The sequence below is a fragment of the Muntiacus reevesi genome, chromosome 21, assembly GCF_963930625.1.
Source record: "Muntiacus reevesi chromosome 21, mMunRee1.1, whole genome shotgun sequence".
NCBI lineage: Eukaryota > Metazoa > Chordata > Mammalia > Artiodactyla > Cervidae > Muntiacus > Muntiacus reevesi.
This window is the reverse complement of record NC_089269.1, coordinates 39,883,252-39,910,352: the sequence shown is the minus strand read 5'-3', so window position 1 is coordinate 39,910,352 and position 27,101 is coordinate 39,883,252. Positions and strand designations below refer to the sequence as shown.

Sequence of the window (27,101 nt, the reverse complement as noted above, 5' to 3'; positions counted from 1 at the left end):
CATAAAATAGTTGTGCTTTAAGTTAATAGAAAACCTTATTGCAAATAATTAAAATATTTTGAATTGAAAAAAATGATTTATAAATTATTTTTAATACTTTAAAGACTAAAATAATTGCTAGAAGTTGCAAAACAGGACATAAAACTGTATACTCTTAAATTTATATTTTGAATTCTGTGGTGAACATAATGTCTTAAACTACTTTCTCATTAAAATAATAAAATTTGAGAATAAAATATACAAAAATAAACTATTTTAAGACATTCTAAAATGGAAACAAACTTTTAGGATCTGAACTCTAAATGGCAAAATAAATCTTATGAGGTTAGCCTTAGGAGACCTGACTTTCACATTTAGATGTCTTGATAAGCTCTGGAAAATCTGATCTTGATAAATATACAAAGTGAGGCTGAAAAATACCCTAGTACACATAAGATAGATAATCTGACAAAGAACAAAAATATTTCTGAACTCTATAACAGCTGCATTTTTGGTGTAAGTGTATTTGACATAATATCCATGCAAAAAGGAAGAAAACAAAATTCAAGTTGGAAGGAGACACCATTTTAAAGGAAAAGTAAACATAGGATCTCAAAAAAAAAAAAAAAAAAGAAAAAAGTTACACAAGTGGATCTCAGAAAAAATTTTCCCTCAAATTAACAACACACAGTGATTTCATTTTATTTTTTTAATGTGCAAACAAAAACGTGCTCAAAGCAGATAATTAATTTTTTTTAATTGTAGTGTTTTTTTTCATACATTGACATGAATCAGCCATGAATATACATGTATTCCCCATCCCGATCCCCCCTCCCACCTCCCTCTCTACCCGATTCCTCTGGGTCATCCCAGTGCACCAGGCCCGAGCACTTGTCTCATGCATCCAACCTGGGCTGGTGATCTGTTTCACCATAGATAATATACATGTTTCAATGCTGTTCTCTCGAAATATCCCACCCTCGCCTTCACCCACAGACTCCAAAAATCTGTTCTGTACATCTGTGTCTCTTTTTCTGTTTTGCATATAGGGTTATTGTTACCATCTTTCTAAACTCCATATATGTGTGTTAGTATACTGTATTGGTCTTTATCTTTCTGGCTTGCTTCACTCTGTATAACGGGCTCCAGTTTCATCCATCTCATTAGAACTGATTCAAATGAATTCTTTTTAATGGCTGAGTAATATTCCATGGTGTATATGTACCACAGCTTCCTTATCCATTCGTCTGCTGATGGGCATCTAGGTTGCTTCCATGTCCTGGCTATTATAAACAGTGCTGCGATGAACATTGGGGTGCATGTGTCTCTTTCAGATCTGGTTTCCTTGGTGTGTATGCCCAGGAGTGGGATTGCTATACTACCCAAAGCGGTCTATAGATTCAATGCAATCCCTATCAAGTTACCAATGGTATTTTTCACAGAACTAGAACAAATAATTTCACAATTTGTATGGAAATACAGAAAACCTCGAATAGCCAAACTAATCTTGAGAAAGAAGAATGGAACTGGAGGAATCAACCTGCCTGACTTCAGACTATACGACAAAGCCACAGTCATCAAGAGAGTATGGTACTGGCACAAAGATAGAAATATAGATCAATGGAACAGAATAGAAAGCCCAGAGATAAATCCACGAACCTATGGACACCTTATCTTTGACAAAGGAGGCAAGGATATACAATGGATAAAAGACAACCTCTTCAACAAGTGGTGCTGGGAAAACTGGTCAACCACTTGTAAAAGAATGAAACTAGAACACTTTCTAACACCATACACAAAAATAAACTCAAAATGGATTAAAGATCTAAATGTAAGGCCAGAAACTATAAAACTCCTAGAGGAGAACATAGGCAAAACACTCTCCAACATAAATCTCAGCAGGATCCTCTATGACCCACCTTCCAGAATATTGGAAACAAAATAAAAAATAAACAAATGGGACCTAATGAAACTTAAAAGCTTTTGCACAACAAAGGAAACTATAAGTAAGGTGAAAAGACAGCACTCAGATTGGGAGAAAATAATAGCAAATGAGGAAACAGACAAAGGATTAATCTCAAAAATATACAAGCAACTCCTGCAGCTCAAATCCAGAAAAATAAATGACCCAATCAAAAAATGGGCCGAAGAACTAAACAGACATTTCTCCAAAGAAGACATACAGATGGCTAACAAACACATGAAAAGATGCTCAACATCACTCATTATCAGAGAAATGCAGATCAAAACCACAATGAGGTACCACTACACGCCAGTCAGGATGGCTGCTATCCAAAAGTCTACAAGCAATAAATGGTGGAGAGGGTGTGGAGAAAAGGGAACCCTGTTACACTGTTGGTGGGAATGCAAACTAGTACAGCCGCTATGGAGAACAGTGTGGAGATTTCTTAAAAAACTGGAGATAATTAAATTTAAAGCAACTTTGTTTTGATTATCCTTTCACATGATCTGTGAAAGCAACAGCAGATTCTTAAGAATAAAACTGCAAATAAGTTTTCAAATAACTCACATTGGTTATGTTTTTCAAAAACGAAATAACTTTTATGCAAAAATAACAATGTATATAGGGAAATGAATGCAAATAGAAATATATATATATATATATATATATATTCAAAATACAACATTTCAGATATAGGAATCATCAAATAATATGAAATAAATACAACATTTCAGGTATAGGAATTATGAAATAAATATTAAATTTGTTTAGATAAATAAAAGAGAATCAAAAATAAAAGTCGGGTGAAAGTGGAAGTTGCTCAGACCTGTCCTACTCTTTGTGACCCCATAGACTGTAGCCTGCCAGCCTCCTCTGTCCATGGAATTCTCTAGGACAGAACACTGGATTGGATAGCCGTTTCCTTCTCCAGGGGATCTTCTGAACACAGGGATTAAACCCAGGCCTGCCGCATCGCCAGCGGATATTTTACCATAGAACCGCTGGAAAAGTTAGTTACTAGAGCCTAAGAAGAATGACCCATTAAATGTCTCAAGACCCAAATAGAGCTTTTAAAAATGAAAAAGTAAAAAATCCATAAGTGACTAAAATAGCATATTAAAAACAAATAAGAATCAGAAAACGAGAAGATATTGGTGAATAAATTATGTAGGGCAAAATATAGATAAAGACAGGGAAATCATGAGGGATTAGGCAATGTTGAAACTAGAGCAAGAAAGTCTAACATTCGTCTATTCCAGAATTCCTAAAAGAAATGATATAGAGTCTAGGTAGGGTGATACTTAGAGAAACAATGGTTGTCTACCTCCCATAACAAGTATAGATAAAAAAAATTTCGGGTTTTGAAGTCATGTAACAATCTTAAGTAATAAGATAAATAGAGATCTTCATAATTAAAGTAAAATTGTAGTAAGTCAAAGACAATAGAAAATTTAAAAGCACCCAAAGAATAAAGACATTATCTAAGATGGAAAACAAATGTAATGACAGAAACTTCACAACAAATACAGCACACATAGACAATAATAAAATGTGATCAAAATAATTAAAGAAATTAACTGTCCTCACAAAATTCTGTAGGTAATCAAATTATGTTTGATAAATGGAGAAAAAGACAAATTTTTTTAGAAAGGAAGACATGGCAAACATGTCTAATAAAACATTGCCTAATAAATAAATATTAAGTGAAAAATAAAAATGGTAATAATAACCTTGTGTAAGGAAAATAACATACCTAATGCACTGGAAGATGAGATTGGAAAAATGAAATAAATAGTTTTGAAGATTAGAATATGCTACATTTTAAAGTTCAAGTTTCATTCAAAGCATTAGAGAGGACAGCAGATGCAATGCTAACTCCTAAAGAAATAAGCACAGAGAGTAAAAATTCCAAATAAGTAAATTTAAAAGCATAAGCACTCAAAAAGAAAGCTCAATTCAAAAGAAGGCAAGAAAGGAAGAAAATAAGGAAAAGATATAAAACTCTGTACAAAAAGAAAGATAGCATGGGATTTTGTATTTCCATTAATATAATAAAATATTAATTGACATATGTAAGATTAAAATCTTCATTGACAAAATATGATACACTGATTTTTTTTTTTTTTTCAGATTTTAGCCTATGTTTTACTATGATTTTCCAAAAAGGACAAAATTATACTTCAGGTGTCTACACTGATTTTTTTTAAAAATTACAGAAAAAATATTGGGACACAAAGTAAAGCATGGAGAAATGAACACTGAACAAATAACAATAAAAAAATAGCATAGCTATATTATTTAGAGATTTAAAGCAGAAACATTTTGTAGTCATAAACTATATCATGATAAAATAATTAAATTCAGATGCAACCTGTAATTATTATATATGCATAATTATATGGTCCAAATAAGCAAGTCTCAAATTGTCTGGAGTACAGATTTTCAGAAAAAAATAAAAAAATAAAAAAATCAGGATATATACACTATTGAGATACTCACACAGATTTGCTATTAGAAATTAGCTCATAAACTGCAAAGGCTGGCACGTCCCAAGAGCAACTATCAGAAAGCTGGAGAACCAAAAGACCCAGGAGAAATGATTATGTAGTTTCAGTTAGATAGCCTATAGGCTCAAGACCCAGGAAAAGGTGAAGCTGCAATTTGAATATGAACACAGAAAAGGAAAAAAAAAAAAAACAAAAGAAAACTTAAGGTCCCAAATTGATGGCATCACACATTAAGACATTCTCTTCTGCTCTATCCTTTTGTTCTTTCCAGATCTTGAACTGATTGGATGAGGTTCAAACTCCTTTGGGAGGGCAATCTGCTTTACTCAGTCTACTAATTCTAATGTTAAGCTCGACCACAATCCCCCTCACATATATACCCCAAACAATATTTAAACAAATATCTAGGCACCATATGGCCAGTCAAGCTAATGTGTAAAATGATCCATCTCACTCTCTATGATAGTTTAAAGAAAAGCAACTTGACTGGATGATCTTAGTCAGTTAGGGAGAAAAATACTATAGACTGACTGGGTGGCTTAAATGACAGGCATTCACTTATCACAATTCTGGAAGCTGGAAGTACATGATCAATGCACTGGCAGATCTGGGGTCCACTGAGAACCACCTTCTTTTTGTATCGTCATGTCTGATATGTACAGCAGAGAGAGAAGGAATGAAAGAGTGAGAAAGGGAGAGAGATTGATCTAGTTTCTTTGTTTTTTTTTATAAGGTCACTAACTCCATTCATAAGTTTTTCTCCCTCGTGTCCTTGTTACCTTGCAAAGGTCTCATCTCCAAATAACAGACCACTGGAAACTAAGTTTCAAATGTAAATTTGAGGTTGGGGAAGGAGAGGAGATACAGCATTCAGCACACATCAAAATATAAACAAACAAAAAAAATGTATAGTAAAACTTTATGGGGTTGATGGCAAAATTGATAGACCACTTGAAGTGTAGATAAACAATGTAAAACAACAAATATGTATCTATTCATAGTTCTATAAGCAACCCACTGCCGTGTTCTTGCCTGGAGAATTCTGTGGACAGAGGAGCCTGGCTGGCTACAGTCTATGCAGGCACAGAGTCAGACAGGGCTGAGCAACTAACAAACACATACACACATGCACACACACTTTACATATAATTATGATTATATATGGGCTTCCCAGGTGGTGCTAGTGGTGAAGAACCTGCCTGCCAATGCAAAAGACAAAAGAGATGTGGGTTGGATCCTTGGGTTTGGGAAGATCCCCTGGAGGAAGTCATGGCAACCCACTCCAGTATTTTTGCCTGGAGAATCTCCATGGAGAGAGAAGCCTGGAAGGCTACAATCCAAAGGGTTGCAAAGCCTCAGACACAACTGAAGCGACTTAGCATGAACACCCATGATTATATATATTTATAATTATAGATAAGTTTATACAATTAACCATCTGATAGAGATAGCAGTTAAAATAAATGAAAAGATACATATTTTCCAGTAATTGACATTGCAACAGTTGAATAACCATTTGGACTACAATTCAACTATATAGTTTTTCATAAATTACTATAAAATATAAAGATGGATTAAATATTTGCATTTAAAGAAATAAATATATCATGGGATTAGAATAAAAAGGCTATATGAGGATAAAAAAATCTTTCATAAGTATATTAATGTCTGAAATCATAGAATGTTGGGTCAACAGATCAATAAAAATTTTTAATGTGTTATTATTGTATTTTATGTATGTATGTGGGGTGTAATTATTGTTCAGTTCAGTTCAGTTCAGTTGCTCAGTCGTGTCCGACTGTTTGCAACCCCATGAACCTCAGCATGCCAGGCCTCCCTGTCCATCACCAACTCCCAGAGTCCACCCAAACACATGTCCATTGAGTCAGTGATGCCATCCAACCATCTCATCCTCTGTTGTCCCCTTCTCCTCCTGCCCTCAATTTTTTTCAGCATCAGGGTCTTTTCAAATGAGTCGGCTCTTTGCATCAGGTGGCCAAAGTACTGGAGTTTCAGTTTCAACATCAGTCCTTCCAATGAACACCCAGGACTGATCTCCTTTAGGATGGGCTGGTTGGATCTCCTTGCAGTCCAAGGGACTCTCAAGAGTCTTCTCCAACACCACAGTTCAAAAGCATCAATTCTTCGGCACTAAGCTTTCTTCACAGTCCAACTCTCACATCTACACATGACCACTGGAAAAACCATAGGCTTGATTAGAAAGACCTTTGTTGGCAAAGTAATGTCTTTGCTTTTTAACATGCTGTCTAGGTTGGTCATAACCTTCCTTCCAAGGAGTAAGGGTCTTGTAATTTCATGGCTATAATCACTTTCTGCAGTGATTTTAGAACCCCCCAAAATAAAGTCTGACACTATTCCCACTGTTTCCCCATCTATTTGCCATAAAGTGATGGGCCCAGATGCCATGATCTTAGTTATCTGAATGTTGAGCTTTGAGCCAACTTTTTCACTCTCCTCTTTCACTTTCATCAAGAGGCTTTTTAGTTCTTCACTTTCTGCCATAAGGGTGGTGTCATTTGCATATCTGAGGTTATTGATATTTCTCCCTGCAATCTTGATTCCAGTTTGTGCTTCATCCAGCCCAGCGTTTCTCATGATGTGCTCTGCATGTAAGTTAAACAAGCAGGGTGACAATATACAGCCTTGATGTACTCCTTTTCCTATTTGGAACCAGTCTGTTCCATGTCCAGTTCTAACTGTTGCTTCCTGAGATGCACACAAATTTCTCAAGAGGCAGGTCTGGTGGTCTGGTATTCCCATCTCTTTCAAAATTTTCCACAGTTTATTGTGACCCACATAGTCAAAGGCTTTGGCATAGTCAATAAAGCAGAAATAGATGTTTTTCTGGAACTCTCTTGCTTTTTTATGATGCAGCGGATGTTGGCAATTTGATCTCTGGTTCCTCTGCCTTTTCTAAAACCAGCTTGAACATCTGGAGGTTCACGGTTCACATATAAGGAGCAGAGGATGTGCTTTGCTGGAGCAGCCGTGAAGAGATACCCCACGTCCAGGGTAAGAGAAATACAAGAAAGGTGGTAGGTGCTGACACAGGGCATCAGAGGGCAGACAGACTGAAACCATAATCACAGACAACTAGCCAATCTGATCACAGGACCACAGCCTTGTCTAACTCAATGAAACTAAGCCATGCTGTGTGGGGCCACCCAAGACGGACGGGTCATGGTGGAGAGGTCTGACAGCATGTGGTCCACTGGGGAAGGGAATGGCAAACCACTTCAGTATTCTTGCCTTGAGAACCCCATGAACAGTATAATTATTGTACAAGCAATAATTATAAAATATTTTTTTAAAAAATATTTGCTACATATACATGAATCAGTGAAAAGTGAAAGTAAAAACCATTCAGTCGTGTCCAACTCATTGCTACCCATTCCATGGCCAGAATACTGGAGTGGGTAGCCTTTCCCTTCTCCAAGGGATCTTCCCAACCCAGGGATTGAACCCAGGTCTCCCACATTACAGGTGGATTCTTTATCAGCTGAGTCACAACGGGAGTCCAAGAAAGGTGGAGTGGGTAGCCTTTCCCTTCTCCAGCAGATCTTCCTGACCCAGGAATCAAACCGGAGTCTCCTGCACAGAAGGCAGATTCTTCACTAACAGAGCTATCAGGGAAGCCCATGATGAATTAGTAACATGCTACTTATAGTAAGAGTTCTAATAAAATACAGTAAAAAAAATAACCCAAATAAGAAAGCAATCTCGATTAAAAAATAGGCTGAACTTTGACACCTCACCAAAAAAAGATAGATAGTAAATACATACTTGAAAAACTGCTCCTCACCATATGTCATCAAGGGAAATATAAATGAAAACAACAAGGAGATTCTACTGCACACTCAGAATGGCCAGTATCCAGAACACTGACAACACAAAATGCTGGTGAAGATGTGGAGTAACAGGAAGAGTCATTTTTGAGAGTAGCTCTGGCTGTTTCTTACAAAAGTAAACAATTCTTACCTAGAGATCAAGCAATCTTGCTCCTTGGTATTTACCCAGAGGAGGTGACAACTTATGTCTATTCAAAACTTTCACATGGATGTTGTTAATAGCTTACTCACAATTGCTGAAATTTGGAAACAATGACGATGTCCTTCAGTAAGACAATGCATGAGTACATTGCGCTACCTCCAGAAAATGCTATATAATTGTTTGAGCTATCAAACTATGAAAATACATGGAGGAACCAGAAATGCATATTATCAAGTGAAAATAGCCAATCTGAAAAGGCTGCAAGCTGTGTGGTTTCAACTATATATCATTCTGTGAAAGGGAAAACTGGAGACAGTGAACAGATTGGTGTCTGCCAGAAGGTGGGAAAGAGGAAAGGATGTATAAGCAGAGCACAGAGGATTTTAAGGTATTGAAAATACTGCTTGGAAACATGTTGGATATATGCTATTATACATTTATCCAGATCCATAGAAGGCACAACACCGGTAGTGAATCCTAAAGTGAACTGTGGATTTGGGGTGATTATGACGTATCAATGTGGATTCATCAATTCTAGCAAAAGAATTGGTGTGGTAGGAAATGCTGACAATGGGGAGGTTATGGATGTATGGAGGCAGGGGAGTATATGTTCCCCTGTATTTTCCTCTCAATTTTGTCATAAACCTAAAACTACACTGCTGGGGTCCAGCCTCGGCAGGATCCAGGGGTACCCTCAGGATGAACGGTATGGGCGAGAGAAAGACAGAGAAAGAGAGAGAGACAGAGAGAGAAAAAGACCAGACTGGGGATGTGAGTCAGAGTCTGGCAAATCTTTATTTTTTTACCGTAGCTTTTATATTCTAAGTTAGTACATTTTTAAGGAGAAGATAGTTTAATATTACATGGGCTTATCCTTCACGAAACCAGGGTGTTTTCTGCATACTTCTTTGTGAGAGTCTTGTACATTATCTTCTGGCCATGGGGCCTATTGACATTTTATGACCTAGGTGAATGCAAAGCTGTTTTCCGTAATCTATTCTTTAATGAACACAAAGGTCAGTCCTTTTGCAGAATTTATCAGTTAAATTTATCTAAAAGGTTTACCATACAAAGACTCTGCAGCTCCGGTGAGGCAGCCCCTGTTTAGCATTCCTGGTTAAAATTAATTCTAAACTCTTATTTTTCTAAATCTTTAACTATAATCACTTTTAGAATAATATTTTATGTTCTCTAATAGGGCTTCCTCACCTCCAAAGGACTCTGTTTCTATTAGGGCCTTTTGTGTGATCAGGTTCTTTATGCTGTTTATGATTAAGGTGTTGTGAGCAGTCATGTGCATTAGTACGCATTTGCCAAGCAGGCTAGAGTATCAGCAAAGGGGTCTAAATTGAAACACTCCTTTCATCCTGGATAATCTTACAGGATACCACTGTCCGGCGGACATATTAATTAAAGTTCTAAGTTGATTCTGTTTGGAAAGAGATCAGGGAAGGCCTTCTACACATGTCACAGAAATTAGGGAGTAGTCTAATATAGCAAGCATCAGAAAGAGAGAGATCATCTTTAAGGTGAGCGCTGGGGCAGCTTTTCGAAATCCCTGAAGTCCTGATCTGCCTTGCTTGTCAGGTCTTCTCCTCAAGACCTTGTCAAGGGTGGGATCTTGTATGCTGGCTCCCAGCACTACACTTAAAAAATGAACTCCTTAAGTTAAAACAAACAACAAAAACCCATATAAGAGTGGGATGGCAATCAATTCACAACAGGAAAAAAAAAAAAATCATAGCTCAGACAAACTTTAAAAATCAAATTGTAAAAGTGATTAGAAAAACAAAGTTACTTCCATAATTTTAATGGGAGTGTAAATTGAAATACTTTTCTAAGAGAAATGTAACTCCATGTGTCAATGTGTCATTAGATATGAAAACACACCTTCTAATATATATGTATGTGTGTATGCGTGTGTGTGTGTGTGTGTGCTGTGTTAGTTGCTCAGTCGTGTCTGACTCTGAGACCCCCATGGACTGTAGCTTGCCGGGCTCCTCTGTTCATGGGATTCTTCAGGCAAGAATATGGGAGTGAATTTACATTTCCCACTCCAGGGGATATTTCCGACCCAGGGATCGAACCCATTTTTCCTGCATTGCAGGCAGATCTGAGCCACCAAGGAAGACCATTTCTATGCTTTATAAATTATCAGTTATAGAGGTGCATATGCAGGAGCATTTATATTGAGGCTTATAAACTACTTCTGCAAACTGAGGAAGGACATAATAAGAAATTAGAATATTACTTCTGCAGAATATCATTTACACTGTCTCAACTTTCAACAAATTGAACAAGATTATAATAGATCAGCTCTTTTTAATAATTGAAAATTAAAGACTTTATAATGATGCAGTAATGCGCTTTAGTTAAGTTAATTGTGACCTACTCTCTCATCTATAATGTAGAGTCATCATGTGTCTCTCATAATGGTGAGCACTAAGCATGGCCTATATGGATCTATGCGTTTTCAACTCTGCAGTTCTCTCAGCTGCACATTATATGATCTTTCATCTCATTCCCAAACCTGTCATTCTATTCTGCCCTAAATTACTCTTAAATCTTTATCTTTTTCATGATTCTGGAGCTTAGCATTGCTGTTTCCTTTGCTCAGAAAATTATTTACTTCCTTTTTCCTCTGACTAAATCTTCTTGATCTTCTAAAAATGTTCAAATGTTCAACTATAATGAATGGTTATAGCAGCTTCTCCTAATGCGGATATATTTAATTAGTTATTAAAATCTCTGGTACTTGAAATACTCATTATATATTCAAATATAATTGGATAATGATAGACATTTGTTTCACATTATATATTTATAGCAGTAAGAGTTCAGCTCCTAATGTCAAGGACCACAGAAACTACTTATGCATAACTTGAAACATAATTTAATACAGAAGAAATTCATAATATGATGTCTTGCAGAATAGTCTGGTCAGCCTTTCTTAGAAAACTGAAAAAAAATTATTATATCATTTGGAGCCATCCAGTACTGCTTTTGAATATAATATCTTGCCCCAAATCTACATGGACCTAGAAATTTACTTAATGTCATTGAGTCACTATCCTCACCTTCAGTAGAAGAATATCAGGTTCCTGGATTGAGACATCTTTAACTAAAACAGAATATCTCCTTTTGTGTCTAACGTGGGTGGATGTAGTGAAGGTTAGCCTACCTAACTTACCTTTAGCTATAATTAAAGATATTTATATATTTTTCTGATTTATTTCATTATACAAGCTTGTTTGAATCCCATTAACTTTTTATGAGATTCCAAAGAATCCCATAAAGTTAAGAATTTATAAATTCTTAACTGTATTTCATTAATACTTCCATGGTTTATTCTTTAAGAAATATATTTGAGATTTCAGTATTTTATCATAAACCATAAAGCCTGTCTTTAGGGGTAGATGCAAAGACTAGTGACTTATCTTTGAATCCCAGACTGAAGGGGTCCATAGAGGTTTGGATACGCAGTTTGCCTGGGATCTGGGTTTAGTGATCACAGCTTTCAGGTGGTTTAACTATTGTACCAGTTTCCTGGGGCTGCATTAACAAAGCACCACAAACTGGGTGGATTACACAATTCCGTTCTGGAGTCTGGAAGACTGACACCAAGATGTTATTAAATATGGTTCCTTTGGAGAGTTGTGAGAGAGAAACTGATCCATACCGCTCTCCTAATTTCCAACAGCTCTAGGCCTTCCTTGATTTTGTAGATAGCATTCTCCCTGTGTCTTTATATCATCTTCCCTCTATCTGTGTCTTTCTCTATATTTCTCTTCTTAAGATGATGCCAGTAATACTGGATTAGGGTATAATAACCTTGTCTTGAATTGCTCATTTGCAAACACTCTTTTGCCAAGTAAGGTCACATTTACAAGTACTGAGGATTAGGATCTCAATGTCTTTGGGAGTATACAGTCATCGTCTTCTTCTTTCTTTTTTACTTAATTTTTTAATTGAAAGATAATTACTTTACAATATTGTGGTGATTTCTGCCCTACATCAACATGAATCAGCTATAGGCACAGCACACCAGCTTTGGATTTCCTGTGTCGTACAGAAAATTCCAGTGGCTATCTACTTTACATATGGTAATAGATACATTTCAATGCTACTCTCTCAAATCATCTCTCCTTCTTTCTCCCTCATTGTGTACAAAAGTCTGTTCTCTATGTCTGTATCTCAATTTTTGCCTTGCAAATAGGTTCGTCAATACTGTCTTTCTAGATTCCATATATATATGTTGATATACAATATTTGTCTATCTCTTTCTGACTTACTTCACTTTGTATGATAGGCTCTCGGCTCATTCACCTCATTTGAATTGACTCAAGTGTGTTCCTTCTTACAGCTGAGCAATATTCCATTGTGTATATGTAGCACATCTTCTTTATCCATTCATCTGTAGATGGACATCTAGGTTGCTTCCATGTCCTAGTAATTGTATTATATTGCTGCAATGAACATTGCACACACATATCTTTTTCAACTATGGTTTGGTAGGACACAATTTTAATTTTAATAGCTATTCATTGCAAGGATTTTGATAATAATTTCATGTTTCTGAAAAAAAAATTAAAAATGGTACTAACCCATGACATGCTGTTTAAAGGAAACTTCAATTACATAGTTAGTTATATACTCTAAAGTGATGTTGTTGTTGTTGTTGTTGAGTCACTCAGTCATGTCTGACCCTTTGTGACCCCCTGGACTGCAGCACACCAGGTCTTCCTGTCCCTCACCATCTCCCGGAGTTTGCCCAAGTCCATGTTCACTGCACTGGTGATGCCGTCCAGCCCTCTCATCCTCTGATGCCTTCTTCTGCTCTCAGTCTTCCCCAGGATCAGCAACTTTTCCACTGAGTCATCTGTTTGCACCAGATGACCAAAATATTGGAGCTTCAGCTTCAGTGTCAGTCCTTCCAGTGAATATTCAGGGTTGATATCCCTTAAGATTGACTAGTTTCATCTCCTTGCTGCCCGAGGGACTTTCATAAGTCTTCTCCAGCACCACAGTTTGAAGGAATCAATTGTTTGGTGGTGTGCCTTCTTCATGGTCCAGCACTCACATCCACACATGACCACTGGGAAGACCACAGCCTTGACTATACAGACCTTTGTCGGCAGAGTAATGTCTCTGCTTTTCAACACACTGTCTAGGTTTGTCATCACTCTAAAGTGATAGGCAGTGCTAAAATGCTAATTAAAGAAATGAAGTCTAATTTCATTTGTTTAAAATGTAGTTAGGATCTAGAATTTAATTGCTTGAAAACCAGAATTGCATAATCATAGGATACAGTCTTTTTTTTCTCTTAAACTTATAATTAAAAAACAAAACAAAACAAAAATCTATGTTAACCCATTAAGACGATCCTCCAAATATTTCATTGTAATAAAATGACATAAAATTGTGTTCTACAACTGGTTACCACTGAGGAGCATGAATCACAAAAGCACATCCATAAAACTGAAGAAGTGCCAGAAACATCTGGTATTCACTATCAGAGAACACAAGTAACAGAAATTTGAAGCAACAACATTATGGAGAGAAAATGAATAAATTGCAGGGGGGCAAAATTATGCTACTTTTATATTGGGGATTTTTTTCCCCCTAAAACTCATGATAAGGCATTAAACCCATGCAGAAACTCTGAGCTTGAGATATTGTTTTGAGAGCGGCAAAATTTTGTTTTCAGAAGTAGTAATGCATCCAGTATGTGAAAAGCAGAAACCCTGGGGAAAAATGACAAAGAGAAGTGATCCAAAAATTCTGAGTGCTTTAGTACTGTAGATTTCCAGTAAATCCTAAAAAACACAGAAGCAAGAGGCTAAGAAATCAATCAGAAAGAAATTGCTAAGTAACTAAAAAAGCCTAGGAACTTTCAATAGTCTTATGTTGCAGAGGAGACACAATTGTACCACAGGATAAGAGAGGAGAGAAGAGAGCAATAAACACCACATGAATTCACTTGCCACTTCTAAAGAGTTATGTCCTAAAATAAAATGTGTACCAGATAAAGATAAGCTTTACAACACAAGCTCAAAAAAATCTAGGTTGTTTATTCAGACATGGTAATATGCCCTTATTCTAACTACTGGCATGAAGCAAGTTAATTCTTCCCTAAAGGAAAATACAATTATCTAGAGCTGTTTAAATTTTTCATGTTGAGTGTAACACACAATAAAATATCCCCAGTATTAACATGGGACAAAAATCCAAAGACTAAAAACCAAGAGAAAACTTACAAATAAAACTGATCCACAGATATACAGACAATTAAGACATACGTAGAATTGATAACAAATCTGATCAGTATATTTAAACATGTTCGAAACAATAGCCTGGTTAGGAATTACACAAAGGAGACTTAAAGCTTCATCAGCTACCTTATCATTTTAGGTGAGTCTGCTACCAGACCAGCAGAGAATAGGCATTAGCACATGGACAGGGATAATCTGCCCTAACCACTATGTATAAGAAAGTCACCTTTTATGTAATGGGGTGGACAGAAATAGATTGATGCTCATTGATGGGATCTGTGGTTTTCCAAGACCATCATTATCAGCAAATGAGTGAGTACCACAAATAAAGTCTAATGAAAATATGAGGGAGTATCAGATATGAAGTTCTGTGTCAACCAAGATGGCTAGCCAATTTTGATCAGCAAAAATGTTAACTAAATGGGAGATGTAACTACAATTACACTGGATGGTGGAAAATGGGCATTCTGATTATCAATTATGGTGTCAGGGCAAACTGCAGCAATAGGAACTGAATTGTCACATTAACCCTCCTTTGATCATTTTTCCAGGAATTATAATTAAACATTATAATTAAAAAAGCAGGAGAATAATGGAATCTGTATGATCCAAAGAGTTGACTATGTTGGATGCAAACATTCACCAGTTTCCTTTGCCATTTGACATAGCCATTTTCCAATTTCAGTCATTGTTAAATAAATAAATGTGTATCTTTCTTTTTCATAATTCCTAGAATATTTTCTTTATGGTAAAGCATGTATTCCTCAGCTTCCTTGTGATATCAGTTGGAAGTTAGTTTCAACTAAGGTCACATTTTTCTTAAATTAGTTACTCTGATCTTTTTTTTTCTGAAATAATCTTCCCTTCCAAAACTGTAAGGCTCAACTGCTAAAAAATCTGACATAAAACCACTTCCCAACTTGTTCCACTACCCCCAAGACAAACTTAACACACAATTCTGATGAGGACTTTAAGTAAAAGAATGTTATAGGCTAACTTCTCTCAAGAATATAGGTAAAAACATATTCTAAACAAAAGTCAATCAAATTTACTAACATCTGGTGGTTCAGACGGTAAAAAATTTGCCTGCAATGCAAGAGGTAGGGATTTGATCCCAGAAGATCCTCTGGAGAAGTTAATGACTACTCATTCCAGTATGCTTGTCTGGAGAATTCCATGGACAGAGGAGTCTGGCAGGTATACAAACAGTCCATGGGGTTCAGCGTCGGACACAAAGGAGCAACTAACACTTTCATTTTCAAACACATCATACCTCACAAGCTGGATTTACTTTAGAAATTTAAGAAAGATTTAGCATTCAAAAACAATAAATGCATATCTCTACATCAGTGGAAAAAATAAGACAAAAGTGATATTCTCAATAATTAGAGTAAATAATAAATTTCTTAATCTATGAAAAACATCAAGTGGACCCCTCCCACATATTAAAATATGGCATTTTATCTCAAGATAGAAGAAAAACAAGCTTAGGTGTAAAACATTACTTCTATTCAACAATTTCTGTTAATATTCCTAGTCACTGAAATAAGAAAACAGAAAGTAGTAAGATGTAGAAATGGCAAAATAAAATTGGCAATAACAATGTATCCATCCAAAAAAATCAAAAGCATCTTCAGATATTAAAATGAATCATACTTTCATTATAAATATATAATCTATGAGACAGTATAATTTCATATTGCTATTCTAATGATATGCTTAGCTTAGTGTATGATTAATTATTCATGAGAAATCAGAAGAAATTGAATTTATTTTAAAATCTTTTATTTATAATATTACACAAAATCCACACATATCAATCAATTTTCTTGATTATATTCTTCCTGTATCCACTAACTCATTTTTTCATTAGAAAGAATCATTTTACCTGTTAATGTTAGGGCATATTCTCAGTTATGTATTTAGAGTGTAAAATACTCAGACTGAGGAGCTTGTGTGACAATACACTTAAACATAAATTGGGTCATACTTTACTAATTTGTTTTTTTCAGAGAGTTGGACAAACAGCTGTTTTCTGCATTAAACATGCTGATTTAATTTAGTGGCCTTTTGAGGACAGACCCACATCTCATTTTATTGCTCTGATAAAATGTCAGCAAAAATGTATGCATTCTTTAATAGCCTCTAGAGAAAGTCAACCTAAAACAGAAAACAGCAACCATTATGATAAAAAGCATATGTTTCAAGTATCTTGGGATATGTATCTGCTGAGGAGACAATTTGTATTGAATATTCTAATGTCTAAGAGTAAGTAATAATAGATCTCTAGGTAAATATTTCAAGTGAATTTTTTTTTTAAAGACTTGTTCAGTGAATTATTTCATCTACTGACACCAATGGTTCTTCTCTGTGAGGCTAACTTAGTATGTCACGGAAGAGTTTATCCTGTGATTTACAGCAATATTTTTAAGAGCTAGGACTTGGATAAAAGAAAACGTAATACTTAGCTTCTTACTTTTGACAGTGTACTGATAAAGCTGTGCATAGGCAGACCTGTCCTTTGAATGAAACAAATAATTATAAACAGAATAATTTTTAAAGTGAAGTGAAATTCTCTCAGTCGTGTCTGACTCTGCTACCCCATGGACTATACAGTCCATGGAATTCTCCAGGGCAGAATATTGGAGTGGGCTGCTGTTCCCTTCTCCAGAGGATCTTCTCAACCCAGCGATGGAACCCAGGTCTCCTGCATTGCAGAAGGATTCTTTACCAGCTGAGTTACCCAGAAAGCACCAAATTTTTTAAGTTCTTAATTAATTGATGTGAGAATTAAAGCCTAATAGATATATCAAAAATAAAATAAATCAATAGTATTAAAATGTTAATTAATATATCTTCCAGTGAAGATTTAGATGGAGACATGTGAATCATTTTATAGCCACCACTAAAATGTGAATTCTCAATTACAGAGACCAAAGTTCTACAGCTAAACAAATACACAGGAGTGCGAATTTTTTATTAGGATATATCAGTGTTGATGTTTTATCTCTATGATGTAGACTTAACTTATATACAGCACTCTCTGCATAATGAATTAATTTCTTATAATTTTGAACTTCCCTGTCAGTAATTAATTTTAAACAGAAAATTGTCATGAGAAAATCCAAAACTGTAGATTAAGGATATTTTAAAAAAATTATATTTAGAGAAACCACAAACCAGTGGGGGGAAAGTAATCATAAGAGTTAAGAAGTTGTCAAATGTACAAATAGGAAACAAAGAACACAGCAAAAACAACAAACACTTGATAATTGAAATATGACTTTCAAACACAAATAAGGGTATACCTTAGAATATTGCACTGAATATTAAATGTTTTAAAAGAGAAAACAGAGATAGAAAGTAAAGAGGCCTAATCCAGAACACTTTTACATCTGAAGTATTAAAGCTACTTTGAATTCTTTCAGTCAAAAAAGTTCACATTTCCTAAAATAAAATTGAATATGTTTTATCAACAATTTTGTTTTATCATTCAAAAAACCATTATGTGTTTCTTATTATTTTAGGTGAAATTTCAGAGGCATATATGAATTCAAAGTACTATTTAAAGTTCAGTACAGGTCAGTCACTGAGTCGTGTCCAGCTCTTTGCAGCCCCATGGACTGCAGCGAACCAGGCTTCCCTGTCCAACATCAACTGCTGGAGCTTGCCCATACTTATGTCCATTGAGATGGTGATGCCATCCAACCATCTTATTCTCTGTTGTCCCCATCTCCTCTTGCCTGTAGAATTTTCCAGCATCAGGGTCTTTTCCAAGGAGTCAGTTCTTCGCATCAGGTGGCCAGGTATTGGAGTTTCAGCTTCAGCATCAGTCCTTCCAATGAATATTCAGGACTGATTTCATTTAGGATGGACTGGTTTGATTTCCTTGCAGTACAAGGGCCTCAAGAGTCTTCTCCAACACCACAGTTCAAAAGCATCAATTTTTAGGTGCTCAGCTTTCTTTATAGTCCAACTCTCACATCCTTACATGACTATTGGAAAAACCATAGCTTTGACTAGACAGATCTTTGTTGGCAGTCATGTCTCTGTTTTTTAATATGCTGTCTAGGTTGGTCATAGTTTTACTTCCAAGGAGCAAGCATCTTTTAATTTCATGGCCACAGTCATCATCTGCAGTGATTTTGGAGCTCAAGAAAAGAAAGTCTGTCACTGTGTGCATTGTTTCCCCATCTATTTGCCAGGAATTGATGGGACCAGATGACATGATCTTAGTTTTCTAAATGATGAGTTTTAAACCAGCTTTTTCACACTCCAATTTCACTTTCATCAAGAGGCCCTTTAGTTCTGTTTCACTTTCTGCCAAAAGGGTGGTGTCATCTGCATATCTGAGGTTATTGAAATTTCTCCCCACAATCTTGATTCCATGTTGTACTTCATCCAGCCCAGGATTTCACTTGATATACTCTGCATATAATTTAAATGAACAAGGTGACAGAATATAGCTGTGATGTACCCCTTTCCCTGTTTGGAATCAGTCCATTATTCGATGTCCAATTCTAACTGTTGCTCTTCACCTGCATACAGATTTCTCAGGAGGCAGGTAAAGTGGTCTGGTATTTTCATCACATGAAGAATTTTCCACATTTTTTTGTGATTCACAGAGTCAAAGGCTTTGGAATAGTGAATAAAGAAAAAAATATATGTTTTTTCTGGACCTCTCTTGCTTTTTTAATGATCCATTGTATGTTGGCAATTTGATCTCTGGTTCCTATGCCTTTTCTAAATCCAGCTTGAACATCTGGAAGTTCATGGTTCACTGTTGAAGCCTGGCTTGCAGAATGTTGAGCATTACTTTACAGGCGTGTGAGATAAAGGCAATAGTGCTATATTTTGCACATTCTTTGGCACTATCCTTCTTTGGGATTGGAATGAAAACTGACACTTTCCAGTCCCGTGGCCACTGCTGAGATTTCCAAATTTGCTGGCATATTGAGTCAAGCACTATCACAGCATCAACTTTTAGGATTTGAAATAGCTCAATTGGAATTCCATCACCTCCACAGGCTTTGTTCATAGTGATGCTTCCTAAGGCCCTCTTGACTTCACACTCCAGGATTTCTGACTCTAGGACAGTGACCACTCCATCATGATTATCTGGGTCCTAAAGAATTTTTTTTTGTATAGTTCTTCTGTGTATTTTTGTTACCTCTTCTTAATATCCTCTGTTTCTGTAAGATCTATACCGTTTTTGTCCTTTATTTGTGCCCATCTTTGCATGAAATGTTCCCTTGGTATCTCTAATTTTCTTGAAGAGATCTCTATTCTTTCCCATTCTATTGTTTTCCTCTATTTCTTTGCATAGATCACTGAAGAGGGCTTTCTTACCTCTCCTTGCTCTTCTTTGGAACACTTCTCTTCTACTCTCAGCTATTTATAAGGCCTCCACAGACAATCATTTTGCCTTTTTGCATTTCTTTTTCTTGGGGATGATTTTGATCACTGCCTCCTATACAATGCCATGCATCTCTTGCCCATAGTTCTTCAGGCAATCTGTCTATCAAATCTAATCCCTTGAACCTATTTGTTACTTCCAGTATGTAATTGTAAGGAACTTGATTTTGGTCATACCTGAATGATCTAGTGGTTTTCCTTGCTTTCTTCAATTTAAATCTGAATTTGGCAATGAGGAGTTCATGATATGAGCCACAGTTAGCTCCCGGTCTTTTTTTGTTTGTTTTTTTACTGACTGTATACAGCTTCTCCATCTTTGGCTGCAAAGAATATGATCAATCTGATTTCAGTATTGCCCATCTGGTGACATTCATGTGTAGTGTCTTCTATTGTGTTGTTGGGAGAGGGTATTTGTTATGATCAGTGTGTTCTCTTGGCAAAATTCTGTTAGCCTTTACCCTGCTTAATTTTGTACTCCAAGGTTAAATCTGCCAGTTATTTCAGGTATCTCTTGACTTCCTACTTTTGCATTCCAGTCACCTGTGATGAAAAATGACATTTTTTGGGGAGTATTATTTCTAGATGGTCTTATAGATCTTCACAGAATCATTCAATTTTAGCTTCTTCAGCATTAGTGGTTGGGACATAGACTTGGATTACAGTGATATTGAATGGTTTGCCTTGGAAACTGCTTTATTGATTATGCCAAAGCCTTTGACTGTGTGGATGACAATAAACTGTGGAAAATTCTTCAAGAGATGGGCATACCAGACCACCTGAATGGCCTCTTGAGAAACTTGTATGCAGGTCAGGAAGCAACAGTTAGAACTAGACATGGAACAACAGACTGGTTCCAAGTAGGAAAAGAAGAATCTCAAGGCTGTATATTGTCACCCTGTTTATTTAACTTATATGCAGAGTACATCATGAGAAATTCTGGGCTGAAGGAAGGACAACCTGGAATCAAGATTGCTAGGAGAAATATCAATAACCTCAGATATGCAGATGACACCACCCTTATGGCAGAAAGCGAAGAGGAACTAAAGAGCCTCTTGATGAGGGTGGATGAGATATCTTATCTCTTGATGAGATGGTTGGATGGCATCACCAACTCATTGGACATGGTTTTGGGTAGACTCTGGGAGTTGGTGATGGATAGGGAGGCCTGGTGTGCTGCAGTTCATGGGGTTGCAGAGTTGGACATGACTGAGCAACTGAACTGAACTAAGTTGATAATTTCAAATAACTTGTCTTGAAGTTTGCTACCTTTGAGCAACTTTAGTGATTTTTTTCAACTCACATAGTGTATCTTTAGGCACCAAAATTTCTATTTGGTTCTCTTTTTATGTTGATAGCTTAAATTTATTGATATTCTCATATTGTTTATGCAACATTTTCTTGATTTCGTTTAGTCGCCTAAAAACAAAAATCTGTGCCTTCATTTAACATCATTAAGGCAGTATTTTTAGTTTCTTTTTTCAGTAATTTAGAGATACATATTCTGTAGATCAGTCTGTGGAGATTTACTTTGCTTTTTTAGTTGTTTCATGTTTCTCTCTTTGTACATATATGATTTATGATATTGAAAAAAATAAAGAGGCTCCTCTCCTAGTCTTTACAAACCATCTTTTTTGCAGCATAAGTCTCTTCACCAATCAGCCCAGCTAGAGGTTTCAGGATCTCTGAAGACTTTTCTGGTCATATGTCTTCCCTGAGTGTGAACATCTACTTTTATTCTAGCATATACAGCTACTTTTAACTATCTTAATTTATCTGTTCATTTCAGTTCCATTCAGTTCAGTCCCTCAGTCATGTGCAGTTCTTTGTGACCCCATGGACTGCAGCACTGCCAGGCCTCCCTGTCCATCACCAACTCCTGGAACTTACTCAAACTCATGTCCATTGAGTCCATGATGCCATCCAACCATCTCATCCTCTGTTGTCCCCTTCTCCTTCTGCCTTCAATCTTTCCCAGCATCAGGGTCTCTTCAAATGAGTAAGTTTTTCACATCAGGTGGCCAAAGTATTGGAGCATCAGCTTCAGCATCAGTCCTTTCAATGAATATTCAGGGCTGATTTCCTTTAGGATGGACTGGTTGGATCTCCTTGCAGTCCAAGAGACTCTCAAGAGTCTTCTCCAACACCACAGTTCAAAAGCATCAATTCTTCTGTGCTCAGCTTTCTTTATAGTCCAACTATCACATCCATATGTGGCTATTGGAAAAACCATACTTTGACTAGATGGACTTTTGTTAGCAAACCAATGTCTCTGCTTTTTAATATATTGTCTAGTTTGGTCATAACTTTTCTTCCAAGGAGCAAGCATCTTTTAATTTAATGGAGCAGCCAACACCTGTGGTGATTTTGGATCCCCACCCTCCCAAAAAGTATCTCACTGTTTCCACTGTTTCCCCATCCATTTGCCATGAATTGATGGGACCAGATGCCATGATCTTAGTTTTCTGAATGTTGAGTTTTAAGCCAACTTTTTCACTCTCCTCTTTCACTTTCATCAAGAGGCCCTTTAGTTCTTTTTCACTTTCTGCCATAAGGGTGGTGTCATCTGCATATCTGAGGTTATTGATATTTCTCCTGGCAATCTTGTTTCCACCTTGTGTTTCATCCAGTTCAGCATTTCTTATGCTGTACTCTGCATATGAGTTAAATAAGCAAGGTGACAAAATACAGCCTTGATATACTCCTTTTCCGATTTGGAACCAGTCTGTTGTTCCATTTCCAGTTCTAACTGTTGCTTCTTGACCTGCATACAGATTTTCTCAGGAGGCAGATCAGGTGGTCTGGTATTCCCACCTCTTTCAGAATTTTCCACAGTTCGTTGTGATCCACAGAGTCAAAGGCTTTGGCATAGTCAATAAAGCAGGAGTAGATTTTTTTTGGAACTCTTGCTTTTTCAATGTTCTGACAGATGTTGGAAATTTGATATCTTGTTCCTCTGCCTTTTCTAAATCCAGCTTGAACATCTGGAAGTTCATGGTTCATATACTATTGAAGCCTATCTTGGAGTATTTTGAGCATTACTCTGCTAGCTTGAGATGACTGCAATTGTGCAGTAGTTTGAGCATCCTTTGGCATTGACTTTCTTTGGGCTGGAATGAAAACTGACCTTTTCCAGTCCTGTGGCCACTGCTCAGTTTCCAAATTTGCTGGCATATTGAGTGCAGCACTTTCACAGTATCATCTCTTAGGATTTGAAATAGCTCAACTGGAATTCCATCACCTCCACTAGATTTGTTTGTAGTGATGCTTCCTAAGGCCCACTTGACTTTGCATTCTAGGATGTCTGGCTCCAGGTGAGTGATCACACCATTGGGATTTTCTGGATAATGAAGATTATTTTTGCATAGTTCTTTTGTGCATTTTTGCTAACTCTTCTTAATATCTTCTGCTTCTCTTAGGTACATACCATTTCTTTCCTTTATTGTGCTCATCTTTGCTTGAAAATTTCCCTTGGTATCTTTAATTTTCTTGAAGAGATCTCTAGTTTTTCCCATTCTGTTATTTTCCTCTATTTATTTGCATTCATCACTGAGGAAGACTTCCTTATTTTTCCTTGCTATTCTTTGGAACTCTGCATTTAAATGGGTATATCTTTCCCTTTTTCCGTTCCCTTTCACTTTTCTTCTTTTTATGGTTATTTACAAGGTCTCCTTAGATAGCCATTTTGATTTTTTACATTTCTTCTTTTGGAAATGGTCTTGATCCCTGCCTCCTATACAATGGCACAAGCCTCCATCTGTAGTTCTTCAGGCATTCTCTCTATCAGATCTAATCCCTTGAATTTGCCTGAAGAAGTGGAAACATTGGCAGATTTTATTTTCTTGGGTTCCAAAATCACTGTGACCATGACTGCAGCCACAAAATTAAAAGATACTTTCTCCTTAACCTAGATAGCATGTTAAAAAACAGAGACATCACTTTGCCAACAAAGGTCTGTATAGTCAAAGGTATGGTTTTTCCAGTAGTCATGTATGGCTGTGAGAGTTGAACCACAAAGAAATTTTAGCACCAAAGAACTGCTGCTTCTGATCTGTGGTGCTGGACAATACTCTTGAGAGTCCATTGGACAGCAAGGAGATCAAACTTGTCTATCTTAAAGGAAATCAATCCTGAATATTCATTGGAAGACTGATGCTGAAGGTGAAGCTCCAATGCTTTAGCCACCTGATGCAAAGAGCTAACTTATTGGAAAAGACCATGATTCTGAGAAAGATTGAGAGATGGAGAAGAACTGGGCAATAGAGGATAAGATGGTTGGATGGTACCACTGACTCAATGGACATGAGTTTGAACAAACTCAGGGGGATAGTGAAGGACAGAGGAGCCTGGCATGCTGCAGTCCATAGGCTTGCCAAGAGTTGATCACAACTTAGCTGCTGAACAACAAAATGCTCACCCTCAGTAGCACTTGGCTTTCATTTCTATTGAGTTACTCTGCCTAACATTTTTTGCTCCCTACATCGCCTCCCTGTAGAGCTTCATACTCCCTGCTGCTCTAATGCCCCAAGTTACAGGTCTTCAACCTCTAATCCAAATTACATAACTTGCTCCCCAAGCAATCCAACTCAAGTGATACATAAACTAACCAATCGTTTGTGCGGACACAAAACATTAGATAAAGTTTCCACTTTTTCCAGGAACCAGTAACTGGGAGGTTTCCTTCTGATTGTGTTGTACTGCACTGGGTTGGGGGATTGACAAAGATGAACACATGCAAAATACAAAACAAAGCAAAAAAAACAAAACAAAACAAAAAACTCTTTATAGTCAAATTCCTTCTTAATTATTCAGTGCTTCATGCTGCTCCTGGATGAGCCCAACTACCTGGACCTCTATGACTGTGTGTGTTTAAGAAGAACTAAAGGCTTTTATGCACATCTAGGTCCTCGTCTCCCATTCCCAGGACTTTCTAAATGATGCCTGTATCAACGTCATTAACATTTGCAACAATAAACTAATCTTGTCGGGTAATTGTGATCAGTATGTGAAGACATGACCAGAGGTGAAAGAGAATCAGATGAAGAGGTTTCACAGGAGCAGAATCAGATTGCATATATGAAGAGCTACACTGTTAGTTTCAGTCATGGCAATGCCAAGCTGATCCAGCAGACCCACAACAAGGAGAAGACACTACAGAAAATGATGACATCAGGACTGACAGAGAGAGTTGTGAGTGACAAGACACTGTCATTTTACTTCTCACCATGTGGAATGATCCACCACCCATTATCATGGTGCAAAATGTCACTTCAAATAAATGAAAGACAGGACTTGCATCTACAACAATCTAAAATTATGTATCAGTCTCAAACCATGAATGACTTTGATGGGGCCCAATGGAACAGAAACATCAACTCTTCTGAAGTTGATCACTAGAGAGCTATTAATTGCAGACAGAATGACCAGAAAGCACTCTCATGTCAAGAGAGTACATTGCCATCAGCATTTACAAGAGCAGGAGGACTTAGATCTTTTGCCTTTGGAGTGCATGATGAATGCTACACAGAGAGCAAGGTGAAGGAAGGAAGGAAGAAGATGATTGCGCAACTGGTCTCATTGGGAAACACCAGGTCATCCCAGTCCAGAACCTCTCTGATGGCAGAAGTCTTGAGGGTGTCTGGCCTGGCAGAACCATGCTCTTCTTGGATGATCCTAGAAATTGAGACCAGCAGTGCCCTAGAAGATGGCATCAGTGATTTTGAGGGTTGTGTGATACTGATCAGTCATGGTTTCAAACTCCTTCAACAAGTTGCATAAGAATTGCAGGTCTGTGAGAAGTAGACAATCGCCAAGTGGCCTGGAGACATCATGGTCTACAAGAAGAACCTCAAGTCCAAGCTGGTGGGGGAGGAGCCCCAACTCACAAGGAGGACCCGCAACATGTGAGACTTTGCTGGCCCACGAGGCCAGGCCCCTGGGGTTGTATTCCTGCATTGCTGAAATATTTTTCCCCAGCCCCTTCCCTGCCAACATTAGCCTCAGCTCCACTCTGATCTTATCTACAGCTGGACAGTACCTGTCCATCTTCTGTCCTTCCAGATACTTCTGTCCATGTCTAAACTTGGCTGGCTGTTCCTGCCAGCTCTTTGCTGGTTCTGACTGTGATATAATTATTTAATGGTGTAACTTTTAAACAAGCATGACATCTACAAAGGATCCCAAGAAAAAGAAAAAGAAAAGAAAAAAATCCAATCAAAAAATGCTTGATAAGGTGCTTTGGTATTCAAAAGTTTATCATGCAACACATGAGATATAAAATTTTAGTTAACAAATATACCTTCAAATATATTTTCTAAATGAGAGATTCACTTTTCCAATTAAAATTTCACGTTGAGTATACTTTTTAAATTAATTCTTTAAAGTGTTTTTTAATTTTATAAATTTAAAATGTAAATATATTTTATATAAATTTTAAACTTTTAATAAAGAGTCATGTCTTTGATGTAAACCTATTTTAGTTATAACTGTGCATATGACAATGCTAAAATAACATCTTGGAAATCAAGAAGCTATTTACTTGTCTTTTCATTTTAAACTTTTTAATGTCTAAATTTATACCTACATGATTTACTATATTCTATGTTGATGGAGTTAACAAAACCCTTGTATGTTTGTAAAATTCAAAGAATCTACCTGCCAATGCAGGAGACTCAGGAGATGTTGGTTTGATTCCTGGGTCTGGAAGATCCCCTGGAGGAGGAAATGGCAACCCACCCAAGTATTCTTGGCTGGAAAATTCCATGGACAAAGGAGCCTGGAAGGCACAGTCAGACATGACCGAGCATGCACACATGCATAATTTTATACATCTTTTCAAATATATTTTGAAATTATATACTTTCTTTATAAAAGAGCAGATACATGAACTACCTTATTAATTACTAATTTTAGAATAGCATATGTTGGTGCTAAAAATAGCATTCTAAATTATGTAAC

The 27,101-nt window shown here is 36.7% G+C and overlaps 1 pseudogene; it reads left to right on the top strand.

Moving 5' to 3' along the window:
* The first annotated feature begins 9,168 nt into the window (after positions 1-9,168).
* Positions 9,169-26,051, top strand: LOC136152341 (ATP-binding cassette sub-family F member 2 pseudogene; annotated as a pseudogene).
* Positions 26,052-27,101: the final 1,050 nt, after the last annotated feature.